The sequence below is a fragment of the Asparagus officinalis genome, chromosome 3, assembly GCF_001876935.1.
Source record: "Asparagus officinalis chromosome 3, Aspof.V1, whole genome shotgun sequence".
NCBI classification, from domain to species: domain Eukaryota; kingdom Viridiplantae; phylum Streptophyta; class Magnoliopsida; order Asparagales; family Asparagaceae; genus Asparagus; species Asparagus officinalis.
Window position 1 is genome coordinate 91345894 of NC_033796.1, and position 15407 is coordinate 91361300.

General features: G+C 37.9%; 1 pseudogene; it reads right to left on the reverse strand.

Annotated features, from left to right (window-relative positions):
- Positions 8418–14329, reverse strand: LOC109834468 (annotated as a pseudogene).

Consider the following 15407-nt stretch of genomic DNA (forward strand, 5'->3'; position numbering starts at 1 on the left):
TTTGCTTTTGCATAGAAAACCAAATAGACACTAGAACAGCTTAACTGCATATGTTTAGACAATTCTTATTAAAGTATAATAATTATCTAGAATATAAAAATTACTAATACAATTCTTTATACACAACTTTATTTATTAATGTAAAGATTTATTAATTGTTCAATTTAAGAATTTATGTTATTATAAAAGTCACTTCATAATTTTACACTCAAAGAAAAAGATTACAAAAAAAATGTTCACATACAAAGCGCGTGCATTATACTAGTAGGAACAAAAAGAAAATTCTACTGAAATTGAAAATTAAACTCGTAATTGCTATTCTAAACTACTTAACTGCATCGACTAACAATTGCAGGATTTTTATTATATATCTGTCATTTCTCCAAACAAGAAACTAGTAAAACCGAAGTATATGTGCACCTAATACAAATAAATTCATGTGTTCTTATAGCCTTCCATTATAAAGAAAACACATGCAATAACAAGTAATTAAAGCCTACAGCAAGCACCCATATGGGTAGTGTGAAACTTTACATAAATAGAAGGTGAAAGATATTGCAAATCATATGATTTCAACATGTCAATGTGAAACCGATATTTCTGAATTTTGGCCGATTTTTGATGGCCGAAATGTCGTCCGATATATCCGCTATTTTCCGACATGTCCCCGACATGACCTCAAAAACGCCATACGCATTAAATTCAACAATTTCGTGGCGACTAGGCTCCGAATCCGCAATATCAGCCACCATGTCCGACATGGCGGTCGATATTTAAAACACTAGTGTTCATCCTTGAACAGTAATTTTTCTTTTTTTATAAAAAAGGTTTGTGGTTAAGATCGGATGGTTACGATTAAAAGTGGAGAAACTTTAGATACAACTAGGCCTCACAGCTGGGGGCTTCACACCCTAAACGAAAGGCAAATCACATGCCAAAAAACACTTCACATGTTCACAAGAGAATTCTCTAACTCAATTTTTTTATTCATCAAAGTCTATTCCTCATGGAGGATTACATCTATTATTTATAGAGGGAAAAAAACTAAACATGGAAAGGAAATCCAAACCTAATCAAATCCTAATAAAAAAGAAACAAGTCTAACAAAATAAGTCTCAGAGATCCTAAAAATACTAAATCAAATCTTAAGGGGATCTTTACCTAAAATTAGAGATTACATCGAATATTACTAAAAGAACAAAGATTCCACTAAATATATAAAATTCATGATCAACAACTGATGATTGTCCTGCATCAGTAACATTGCACTCAATAACAGTCCCTGAATTGTAATGTAAATGTATGGTTTAAGTGACGAATTGCACGTTACATTACAGGGACTAATAACCTTTGCACACCAAGAACCACCAAGAAGCAAAAGCAAGTTACTTTGATAAATTTTTGATAGCTCAAAAAAATTAGTTTGAAAAAATAAACAATGGCTATATATGTACCTTCATATCTATCTTTATAGTGGTCTTTCATTTAACTCACATCCTAACTTATGAATGGTTTCTAATTGAAAGGAGGAAGAAAGGGAGGAGAAGGGTTATATTCTACAACACAAGGGCATCTTTCTCTAATGTTTATCACATGCACAACACATGGTACACCCTAACAGAAAATTTAATGTTTTCTAGCCAGAGGTATCAAATTAAAGCGGTTTTTAAACTTCAGGATATTAAAGTGGTAAAAAAATACAGTATGGTATCATAATGATGAAATGAGTAAACTTTATGGTATTAAAGAGGAAATAAGCTATTTTACATTGACTTAAAAGCATTGGAATTTAAAAAGCAATACCATTTTTGGAAGTCCAAGACTGCACCATGGTGTCGAGAAAATGTTTGCATATCTACCCAAAGATAACTGCCCCCTTGTTATTCCTGCATAAGTTATGCTAAGGAAAGAACAAATGTTTAATTTATATATTAAATATGATTATGAGAAAACACACTATTTAAGGAATAAAAATCAAATACCTTCTTGGAATGTCGTTAAAGTCCCCACAAAGAACTAGGCCATCATGTTCAGAGAACTTGCCAAATCTTTGCAATTGTTGAAGCTCCTCGGAGAGAACACATATCTAATGAGAAATAAGAGAAAACTTACTGGTATAAGAACTCTTGTATATAAGAGAATTTTGAGGATAAATCTTTGCGGTGAATCCCTTTATTGTTTGCAGTGTATAGACCTTGTTGCACCACTGGTGAGAAAATTTCTGGTCTTGTGAGATTCTGTTGACTAACTTCATGTTTTATTAGATTCTTGAAGGGACTGTGATTTTAAGAGATTGCTACTGTTACAGTCCCTGATATAAGGAAGCTATGGGTATGGACCAGACGGATTATGGTAGTATCTTGGTTGTCATCAGTATCAGTGATAGACAAAAAGCTTGTTTATCCATTTGTATCTTAAACAATTGGTTGCACTTGTTATTAAAAAATGGGTTACAATCTTTCCATTTCCTTTATCATTTTTTCTGACTTTGTTTACAGGGATAATTATAAGCTGTTAAAATGTGGTGCCTTTAGTTACTCATAGATATCGTGTGAGGCATTTGTATGCTAACTTTCATCTGCAGTTCTTGGAATTGATGCTTGAGGAGATTGCTATGGAGGGCTGCTAAATCTTATAAAATGTATGATTTTAATCTGGTAATGAAATGGCTTAAAAAAGAGAACGAAAGGGCATGGAAGTGGCTAGATGCTATTGACAAAAAAATGTTGGGCAAGATCCCATTTTAAGGTTTATGTTCCAGGTGATTTACTTTGTAACAATATTTGTGTAGCTTCCAATGGATATATTATGGAGGCAAGAGATAAACCAATTGTTACAATGTTGGAGATAATAAGAAGGCTTGCATTGCAGTGAGGAGACACCAACAAAGAAAGAAGCTGGCAGTAAGTGGAGTGGAACTATTTGCTCTAAGGTAGTATCAAGGCTACAAGAAGTTGGAAAAAAAATCAAGAGAATGCTATGTAAGTTTCTATAGTGGAGAAGGGAAGTAGGAAGTTAAAGTGTCTGGGAGGCAAAGTGACTATTAACATCGCAAATAGGTCTGTGATTGTAGGGTGTGGCAATTAACTGGTATTCCTTGCATACATGCTGTACCATAGAGAAGCAAGAGTTTGACATCGAAAGTGTGGTATCTGATTGCTATTATGTCACAAAATAATTGAAAGCTTATGAATTACGCCAGTACCTGAGACCAGTCGTGCCTTATATCGTTCAACCTTCCCTTCTGGGTTCTGCTTCACAGTAAACACCCACTTGCATCCCACTGCTCCTTTCCCTGCTGGTAGTGTCGTTAACTCCCACATGTGGTTCTTCTCAAGAGCCCCCAGCTCCTCATGCATAGCAGCCTTCCACTTTGGGTCCTTCTTAGCATCCTGCCAGTTGTTAGGTATAATAACAGAATCTAATGATGCAATGAATGCTCCGTGTGAAGGGTATATGTGAGAGGATCCCAACCATATCTCTTAGGAGGATTTCCCGCATTACTACGAGTAGTCCTCCTCGCTGACATTGGTGTCGGGAGAGAGACAGGAGTAGTGGTATTACCTAGAGTGGAGGATGGTGTAGGTGTCTTAGGAGTTGGAGCAGAGCTGGACAAGGGACTAGGCACTGGCACTGTCACTGTAGGCACATCTGGCTCCTTCCCCCTCCTACTGTATGTAAGCAACTCCCCTTGAGCTGTAGGCCTAACACCCCTTGTCTCCTCCTCCTCCCCTTCATCTTCATCCTCCTTCTCTGCCGAGTACGGGATTGAAATTAGGATTGACCCCCTTGAGCTCTCACCATTCCCTCCCTCTTGCCTCGTACCTCCAGTATCGGGCAAGTCGCCAAAAGGTGAAGTAATCCCCACTGTATAGTACGGCTCGAGCTCCCGAAACCGTACATCCATGCTGACAAACAGCCTATTTTCCACCGGGCTCCAGCAGACATATCTTTTCTGGGTGTCATTGTAGCCCACGAATATACACTTCACAGCCCTAGGGTCTAGCTTCCCAACCGATGGTCTGTTGTCCTTCACAAAGCACACACAGCCAAATACCTTCAATGGTAGCCCCCCCAGGAGACTTCCACTCCAACACACTCGAAGGCATCCGGTTGATTAAGTAAGCAGCAGTCAAGACTGCTTGTCCCCATAACACTTTTGGGACGTTCATTGCCATCATTATACTTCTAGCAACTTCTAGGAGATGTCTGTTCTTCCTCTCTGCTACCCCATTCTGAGCTGGGGTATATGGGCATGTAGTCTGGTGTAGAATCCCCTGAGCTGACAGATACTCCCCAAGTGATCTATTGGTGTACTCTATTCCATTATCCGACCTCAACACTTTTACTGCTGCACAATACTGAGTCTGGATGTGCTTATGAAAATCTTTGAAACAGCCAACTACATCACTTTTGTTTTTCATAAGATACACCCAAGTGACTCTAGAGAAGCAATCAATAAACGTTACAAAAAACTTGCATCCTTACAAGAACTCCTACTACCCGAACTAACAAAAGAGCTTCTAGTCTGCTTCCCAAACTCACAACCATTACACTGCAACTTCTGTTTATTTACTTTTCCAAACATAGTTGGATACATTTTACCCAAAATACCGAATGACGGATGTCCCATTCGCTGATGGTAAAGCATCAACTCATCTTCTGCACAGACTTTAGCTCCTCCTATTCCTGTTCTCTCCACCACAGAAGTCAACGCTGAGTCCATCCCTTCGCGGTCCAAGTACCACAGCCCGCTACGCCATGTCCCAGTCCCAAGTCTGCCCTGTCCCTTTCTCCTCCAAGTACTACAGCCCGCTACGCCATGTCCCAGTCCCAAGTCTGCCCTGTCCCTTTCTCCTGAAAAATTACCTTGGGAATGTCAAAAGAAACAATACAATTTAGTTGGATGATAATGGCACTAATGGATAACAGGCTAACAGGAAATGAAGGAGCATGCAGAACATTAGATAAAGTTATAGAACCTGTACAACTAACAGTACCCTTACCAACCACATCCTGTGCTGTACCATCAGCAATTTGGATGCTCTCTGCTTCTGCTAAGTGAGCGTAAGATAAGAACTCACTGGAATTGCCTGTCACATGTCTGGATGCTCCAGAATCTATTATCCAGGCGGTGGATCTTCCCTCGTTTGGGTGTGCACTAAGGGCGTAATTGGCATAGTCTACTCCAGTGAAAGTAGTAGATGACTCCTCAGACACATCACCTACTGCTCTCTGCTTCCTCCTCAGTGCTGCCAAGAGAGCCCGATCCTCATCAATGAAGATCATCTCAGCTTCTTCTTCCCTTTCTGCCACTGTCAAGTTTGCCCGATGGCCTCCTCTTCCACCTCGCCTGCCTCCACGCCCACGGCCACGGCCTCCAGCCTGACCACGTTCACCCCAGTTCCTCTCCCTGGGTGGCTTAGGGCACATCTGTCTCAGATGCCCTACCTCTCCGTAGTTGAAGCACTGCCTAGTCTCCCCTCTGAGTCTAGTGTTATCCGGATTGGATGCCACCAGTGCAGACTTCTCCCCTGTAAGTCCACCTGTCCCAGCCTGTAGCCTGATACGGCTCTCCTCCTGTATCATGGCCGAGACTGCCTCCTCCAGTGATGGGATCTTCATCTGGGTTAGTAGCAACGCCGTTCTCTGCTGCTGAGCCCTCAGCCGGCTCAGTCTTCTCCCCTGTCAGATATCCCTCTAGGCTCCTCCCAGCAAGGGTATATTTCACCCGGCGCGACCAACTCAGATATGTCGCGGGTCCATCAAGTTTTACATCGATAGGTGGAAGCTCCACCTTCTTGGGTTGTGGCTTTGTCGAGCTCTCTCCCGCCGACAACTTCATCAGTTGCATCAGTGTTGAGATCTCCTCAGGATTCAACTTCTTGATGATCCCTTCCATCGGATTTTTGCCAGTCTCCGTCATCGATCCAACTTATATTTTTGTGTGCAGTGAAAATTTCGGCAGCACTTCGACAGCACCACAAGAAAGATAGATCAACAAGAATTCCTGTTTTACCAAGGAAACAAGAACCAGAAGCAGGATATCTCAACCAAGTGAGATATCAGCTCTTCCTCTCATCAGTTCTAGGACTGACCTGTCGAGGGAACCTAAACAAGCTATTACAATTCGAGAAAAGAAAAAATACAAATCATCTAATACAGATTACAGATTCCATTTTTTCCTTTTCCTTTTTTTTCTTTCCCTTTTTTTTCCTTTCCTTTCCTTTTTTTATTTTTTTATTTTTTTTAAGCAGCAATAGTCCTGGTCCTGGTCATCTACTCTCCCCTCAAAATCACCGACTCACAACTCACAAAGAATCACCAAAATCACCGAATCATCACTGAACTCGACTCTCCCACTTCTCCGCCACCGGTCGACGTCCCAGCACCACCACCACCGGCCTCCGGCCTCATCTCCTCAGCCAGCTCAGCGATCTCCCATTTCCCGATCGAGAGCAAAACCTCAATTCAACGATCTCAACAGGATCCATTTCAAACAGCAGCGGCGTCCTGAGGACAATCACGACGGTGGCGGCGGCGATGTGGAGGAGAGCTTCGTCTCAAATCTGGCGATTTTGATCCCTCTGCCGCCTCCGCCCTAACCCTAGGGGCGGAACCCTAAGGACTCCCGCTGCTGCGGCGATTTTGATGCCGATCGCCACTGGGCTTGAGCGCGAGGAGCTCCAAGGCTGAGCTCGAGGGAAGGAAGGGGGGGGGGGGGGGCTGGGGNTGGATGCCGATCGCCACTAGAATGTTGACGAAGAAGGTGAGGATTCGGCTCAGAAGGGGGAGGCGGTTAGCTCTGATACCATCTTGGAATATTAGGGTTTTTCTCTTAAGTTCTCATCGATAGAATGTTGGCTTATATAGCCTTACATAACAGGTTTACACAAAGGCCCTCTAAAAGCCCTTTAATTGCGTTCCATTCTCAACACTAGTCGATCAGTGACATAACTTTGTAGCCTGTAAATTGCGTTACAGTGGCTACAATGGAGAAGAACGGCTAGTAGTTGAACAGACCGTAGAATTAGATTAAACTGTGCAAAAACTGTTTCCTTTGTGCTTGTTACTAAGGCATTGAAAAGACTCATCTTTTAGTTTTTTTTTTACAATGTATATTTATGTGGCAGTTAGGAACGATGATTATGGTTGAGAACTCAGGGGCTAAGGATAGACCTAAAAGTTTTTAGTGGAAGCTTTTAAGAAATAGATGATAATGATTAAACGATGATTATGGTTGAGAACTCAGGGGCTAAGGATAGACCTAAAAGTTTTTAGTGGAAGCTTTTAAGAAATAGATGATAATGATTAACTTGATGGAGATAACTCTTGACAAACTGAAAGGAAAAATATGCTCTGTGTAGTGCATTGGGGTGAAGACTTTGTTGTTGTTTGTAGGCGCTTTCATGCATGTATGGGGCCAATATTAGCTTAGTCTGCACGGGACTAGGGATTTCCAGCATATGGATGGGTAGCATATGGATGGGTGGCATTCTGTACAATGATTTTCATCATGAAGCCGAATAGAACCTAGGATCCGATCTAAACTATAATAAAAATGTCTTGTTTATACTGACTTAGAACTTCAGAGGAAACTTAAAATGAACCCCAATTTTCAATTTTGATCTAAACTTTCCTCGTCCGCTCAGAGATTACAAGTGTCAACAAGGTTGTACAAAATGGTTTCAGACACAATAAAATATGTTTATACTGGCTTAAAACTTCAAAGGAAAGTTTAAATGAACCACAATTTACAATTTTGATCTAAACTTTACTCATCCGCTCAGAGATTACAAGTGTCAACAAGGGCATACAAAATGATTTCAGACACGGATATAATGTACAAATGATGCTGTATTTGTTGGCACGTAAGTAGATGTAAAATAAGAGAAATATAGGAAAAAGATGCTACGTCTGCTTCCGAGCAAAAAAATTTACATGTTTCTCTAGAAAAACAATTTCTGATGGAAATAATGACCTGGTATATATATGGCATCCTACTTAAAAAAATTTCCGTCCTTCGAGGCTCGAAAATACCTCAGAAGCTAAATATGCATCATTTAGAAATAAAATTAGTTTTTTATATGAATATCGCTCATTCTAAATAAAATATGGAAAGATCCTTAATCTCTCTATTTAATGACATTTTCACTCACTAACCAAAGGAAACAAGTAAATAAAGATAACACGTAAATAAAAAGGAAGAAATATTATTTATAGAACTTTAGAACATATGTGAAACAAACAAAAATTACCATACTTATTTCAATAAAAATCTTATATTACATCTTTAATCTACTTCTTACTTTTGATTTCCTGTCATCCAAATAGGCCCCAAGTGAAAAATTGCCTCATGAATCACCAAATAGTTCACTACTTGCATGAAGCAACCACAACAATGTATAAGACCAGAATAGGGAACCATATTTGCATTTACAGGGCAAAGGAAAATACAGAAAGAAACAGGTTATGATTAAACTTGATCAAGGAAACATGAAACTGGAAAAGCAACAGTCTACAAATCCAGGATGACTGTTTAAGCCTCCCTCCCACCAGCAAATTACATCATAAAGCTATGTAATATATAATCAGATATTCTTCCTTCCACAACTAATCAGTTACTTTCATGAACACACTTAAAACAACGATAATTTCTTTTTTTGTTCTTTTTTTCTTGGTTCGCAAAAGAATTGCTCAGGCAATCCACACAGCAGCATCACAATCACCATCCCCAAAGAGGTAGCCAAGGGAGGAACCACCTCCAGGGGCAGAGTCACCTTCGTTGAAGGTTGTTCCTACAGAAGAGTAGACAATATATCAGAAACGAAAAAAGCAAACTACCATGAACTGACCGGCAGTTTTGGTTAAGCCGTCACGTGCTTCACATGACGTTTTCATGATAATTTGTCCTCCTGTACCTTATTTTGTACCTTATTTATCTTCTAGACTACCCTTGTGCGCTTTGTGACTTGATAGATAAGTAGCTTAAACCTTTTATCCCATCATTAACAACAATTTTCAATAGTTCATATTTTCTGCAGTTTTGAAAGTTCATAGTAGTATTCTCTAATAAACAAGGTATGATAGTTTGCACAAAATCCCCCGAAGTTCATTGTCATTTTGTGAAATTTACCCCTTTCTAAATCTCTTTTTTTTTTGGGTTAAGAAGAATAGATACAACTGATGAAAACAAGAACACGCTGACCGTTCCACATCTGAGAGACAACACGCCAGTCAAACAAGCACCTAACAACAATGACATCATTTTGAGAACGCTTGTGATACATAATCCGATGCACACATTTTCAAATGGGGGTTGCAAGGAGTTGGGTGTGAATCAACTCATGACATTAAGTTTCCTATTTATATTTAGTAATAAAATATGCAACGTATTTTCAGAGCAAAGAGAAATGGAGGACTTGCATACAATCAAAAGAAGAATATATGCTCTCAAGGACAACTAAATCAGTAAAGGAGATTTTTTTCCTGTGGTTCATGCTTAAGAAAGTATATCTGAATAATTGAGTTGTAGTCTGATGAATCCAACGTCCATTGAGAACCAAAGTCAAAGCATGCAGTAATAGTTTATCGTATGACAAAACAAAAGGGGGACAGAATTGAGGTCAGGTCAAATACCGTGATGAAATTGCCAGTGTTCTGGCCTTCAGCTCGGAAATAATTATTTCTCGAACCCCCTGGAATGCCTGCGCAGTAATAGTTTATCGTATGACAAAACAAAAGGGGGACAGAATTGAGGTCAGGTCAAATACCGTGATGAAATTGCCAGTGTTCTGGCCTTCAGCTCGGAAATAATTATTTCTCGAACCCCCTGGAATGCCTGCTGGTATCTCCTTAAGCTTTTGTTCTGGTGGAGGGGCAGGCTTCTCAACAGGTTTCTCAGGTGCAGCTTTTGGTGCTTCGGCATCACTAAAAAGGTACCCAAGGGAACTCTGCCCTCCTCCACTGCTGACTCCACGGCCCATTATCTCCTAAGGTCGATTCTATCAGTTACAGTTTCAAAATTGTCCAAGCTAGAGTCAGAAATCATATAAATTGACGCTTGCAGGTTGAATATCATTATTATCGCTATCATTATTACAGGAACAAGGAAACAATGGGACAAGTACAAGCTAATCAAAGATTCAAAATTATACCAAACAACAACAGAGCCTAATTTTCAGAGTATAGCTGTTTATACATGGAATTTGTTTCTTCCTTCAGTTTCAATCACCTCCACTGTTCAAAAATAACAATCACCATCTCATTCCATAATGTCCAAGAGACTCCCAACGTTTTTTTTAAGGTTTACCCTACTCCAAGTCCACTTCTTTGAATATCATGCTATCATTGCTAACTAAATGATGATCATTTTATTAATTTTTTTTATAATAGACGGATTTGAATTCCAATTAACCAACAAGGAATTCTAGTTAAAATCAAATGTTCCAATTTATGTTCTTGTCATAGGTTGTTCTTTGTGAGATGATAACATTCTCCCAACATGTATCTCCATGACCAGCTATGAATACTCCAGCGGATCAAAGGTAATTCATCAAAAAAGGCAGACTTTTTTTTTATCAAATGTTCCAATTTATGTTCTTGTCATAGGTTGTTCTTTGTGAGATGATAACATTCTCCCAACATGTATCTCCATGACCAGCTATGAATACTCCAGCGGATCAAAGGTAATTCATCAAAAAAGGCAGACTTTTTTTTTAGATGCTTGATGCTAGTATTATTATAAACTTAATCCATTAAAAGCTAGGATGTTTTCAATTCTAGTCCAACAAATCTTCCATATTTTCAAAATAGCCCCCAAATCTAAGTATTTTTAAATTAGTCCCCCAAATATTTTAGGTGTTTTCATATTAGTTCTTCTGGTCAGCAGCGGAGGTTAAAATTGAGGGAATATTCTCCCATCTTTAACAATTTTTGGCGCAATAATGGTTACACCCTTAGGCGTTCAAACATTTCGGTTGATTTACATGTTGATTTCAGAAAAGTAGCTCCTCATTCTCAAATTTGAAGTGAGAAATGAGAGATGGCGAGAAGGGAACTGAAGTTGGTGGGTGATTTATTTCATTAGGGTAATTTGGTAACTACATGTCCCTAGTTAACCACCAACCCAACCATGGACAATACAGGGAGCCAATTCAAACACTTAAAAGACTCAGGACTAATCTCAAAATATGAATATTTTGGGAGAGTAATTTTAAAATATGAAAGCTATGAGGGACTAATATCTGAAAACCCCTAATAATTTTATTTAAAAATGTTAGGTCCCTAGTATGGCCAATAAGTTAGTTCAATGATCTTAGGGTTTTTGACAGTTGTAGCCACTAGTGACAGATTTGGAACCTCTACGTTATCCAAAAAAGAAAGCAAACATACCACTTCTATTTTAATAACAACCTCATGTAATTTAGTGACCGAATGTAATTTGTCTTTGACTTTGAAAAAGAAATAAGAGAAAATCACGACATATATGATGTGTTAGAACTGATATGAATGGCGGTTGAAATGAATGGAGGCTGTCTGCACATTAGCTAATTGTGATTGGAGTAAAAGTTTAGCTATCAATTTTGATAGTGAAGAGGATACGGGTTTGTGTTGCTTGAAAAATGGAAATGAATCAGTGCACAGTTCTAGTATCTTAATTTGGATAAAGACAGTGCAATCTTCATACTAGCTAAATATCATGCACAACTTTCAATGTTTTACTCATAACTAAAGAGATGTTTATTGGCTAAAGAGATTTTTATTTGGCTGAAGAATTTGATTTTTAAAATAGCATTTAAATTTATAGCGGAAGCCATTCCTTTATGATTATGATGTATAAATCTTTTATTTGAAATTTTCATTAAGAAATTGATTGTAGACTCTTATAAAGTCTCAAAACTAAAATAGAACATAAACTACAGAAATATAAGGAGAATCAAAACATAACACTATACAGTAATAACACAAGGTATAAGAGATCAAAAATTTAAATGAATATTTGATAAACAAATGAACCACATATACAAACAATTATATTTGGTTCATTTAATATCCAAATATAAAAATTATTTCATTCGTCTAGAATGAACTCCTAATTAAAATTGAATAGATACCTAGACAATTAATAACTGAACTATTGGATAATTCGATTTTACCCATACTGGTCAGCACTATCGCATCTCCATATTATGTTCCACCATCTGCTTGTGATGTGAACCTGATATCAGTTGGTATCACCTTACGAGTCTAAGAGTGAAACATTAATTACATGCGACTCTTTGCCTATTAACCTGACTCCCACTGGTTTACCTCATAAATATTTAATAAGATAATTAACCACAAACAAAAAAATAGATAACCAGTCTGATAAATCTTCCGCCAAGAATCTTCGCAAGTATTGAACTCCATGTAAGTTATAAATCATTGGAAGAACTAGGTCTTCATTCTAAAGCTTCAAATGGAGTCAGTCGAGTCTTTCTAGAGGAAGTTATGGCTAAACCTTACAAGATTGCACTTATTGTCCAACCAATACGAAGATGACTTTTGATTTTCTTTTTCCAAATTAAAGATATTAGATGTGTGCACCTACATCATTATATCATTGGAAAGAGCAGAATTTGGATTTTAATGGAGCCTCATAGGCTTGCCATGAACAGTTCCTAGTTCAACACCATCACATCTTCCACCATCTTCTTGTGCTGTGAAACTGAGTTGGTAACGTCGATCTCACTGTGAGTCTCAAGAGTAAAACATTAATGAAGTCATTCTTAAATTCTATTCAAACTCTTACATTACCCCCATTAACATTTAATAAGAAACTACAATACATGCATCAGAAATTCGAGAGATCTTTTTGAAAGATTTTGGATGTCTTGATTGATGGGATCCTTTCAAATTATATATCAATTGATAAAGATTGAGCATACTTTTCAATATTTCAAAGGGAGAGTAATTTGAAATCATCTAGAGGAGGTTATGGCTAAAAAATTAGACAATGCATAGGTTGTCCTAGTGCTATCAATGCACAAGGCGCAATGCAAGGCACAAAGTACCTTTACACGCACATGTATAATGGGTAATATGATGTGTGCACCGAATGAAGCAAGGTGCATATTACACACACAATTTCTCAAGATATAAATCAAGCAAGAAAGTATATGTTTATTAATTTTAACAAAAAAATATGTCAAGATAAATAATATCTGCTACTAGCAAATCATAAAATAAGGTTTTAACTCACAATGCTAACACATCCAACGTAGTAATGAAGTTCACAATTTTCCAAATCAAAAGTCAAATTAAAAATAATATCGAAGAAAAATCAAATAGTAAATGAGAATAGGTTAGCGCCCTCAATCAGGCTACTAAAAATGCCTAAGGGTTTACTTTTCTTTTTAGGATATGTAATATGTAAATTATTAAAAAACAGAAGAAAGAGTCTATTACATGATGCAGGTGTCGAGCGCACACGAGGCGCACACGAGGCGCGCGCCTCGTGTGCGTGCAGCGCCCTGCGCCCGGAGCGCGCCCGAGGCGCGCGCCTCGATAACAATGGGTATATATATCAAAATCATTCTAGTTGTTCGATACCATCTCACCACCTCACCCCATTTTCAATTTTTCTTTCCACGATTCATTAGAAACTTGACTAGCTGACTAAGCTTCCTGTAAAATTGAAACTTTTACTACAATTGTATGCATCATCTTCATATCCTATGGTCATGACTCATGAGGAAGGAAATGAGATTGGGGGTAGTTTAGTCATTTCATATCATAAATATTAATGTAGCAAATAATATCCAAGCAGTGTTAGATGAGGGGTATTCTCATTCAATGTGAAAGAATTTTTGGGGGGCGTATAATTTTGCAAATATCTAAATTTAGACGTAAATTTGCAAATATGGATGTTTTGGAGGATATATATGCAAAAAATCCTAAATAGTAACAATCAACATTCTAGGCCAATATTAAATTAAATAGCAAACCGGATATAACACGAAAAAAGGCAGCCATCCCCCGGTGGTCGGACGTGACCGTCCAAGATGGGATAGGCTCATTTCTAAACAACTTGGACACACCAAGGCATGATAGTGCATTCTCTGGATAAAACACAACTAATATAAAAGATGCATTATAATGGTATAATGCTCATAAGCATAAAAGGTTAAAAGTAACATACCGGAGAAAAATATGTAATCAAAGCAGTTATCTGCAGCCCCAGATCGATAGCACCTGGTATACTTCGGTTTCATTGTGCCTCTATCAATCTGAGCACTTGACTCGTGAGACATAATCCACTCATTATACGCAACCTTGTACGCTGAGGCATAAAGATTATAAAAGGCAAGACTAAATTACAGAGTATTTTTGTAATGACCATATCAAAAATGAACAATTGCAGTAGTCACAATCTTTTTAAAGCAACCTTTCATCTTTACGTATATATATAGCTTAGATTCACTTCGAGTCCTAAAGTTAGAAAGTTTATCACTATGATAGTATGATACCATAAAGTATATCAGCCCTTTGATACCCTACTTTACATAAATAGAAGGTGAAAGATATTGCAAATCATATGATTTCAACATGTCAATGTGAAACCGATATTTCTGAATTTTGGCCGATTTTTGATGGCCGAAATGTCGTCCGATATATCCGCTATTTTCCGACATGTCCCCGACATGACCTCAAAAACGCCATACGCATTAAATTCAACAATTTCGTGGCGACTAGGCTCCGAATCCGCAATATCAGCCACCATGTCCGACATGGCGGTCGATATTTAAAACACTAGTGTTCATCCTTGAACAGTAATTTTTCTTTTTTTATAAAAAAGGTTTGTGGTTAAGATCGGATGGTTACGATTAAAAGTGGAGAAACTTTAGATACAACTAGGCCTCACAGCTGGGGGCTTCACACCCTAAACGAAAGGCAAATCACATGCCAAAAAACACTTCACATGTTCACAAGAGAATTCTCTAACTCAATTTTTTTATTCATCAAAGTCTATTCCTCATGGAGGATTACATCTATTATTTATAGAGGGAAAAAAACTAAACATGGAAAGGAAATCCAAACCTAATCAAATCCTAATAAAAAAGAAACAAGTCTAACAAAATAAGTCTCAGAGATCCTAAAAATACTAAATCAAATCTTAAGGGGATCTTTACCTAAAATTAGAGATTACATCGAATATTACTAAAAGAACAAAGATTCCACTAAATATATAAAATTCATGATCAACAACTGATGATTGTCCTGCATCAGTAACATTGCACTCAATAACAGTCCCTGAATTGTAATGTAAATGTATGGTTTAAGTGACGAATTGCACGTTACATTACAGGGACTAATAACCTTTGCACACCAAGAACCACCAAGAAGCAGAAGCAAGTTACTTTGAT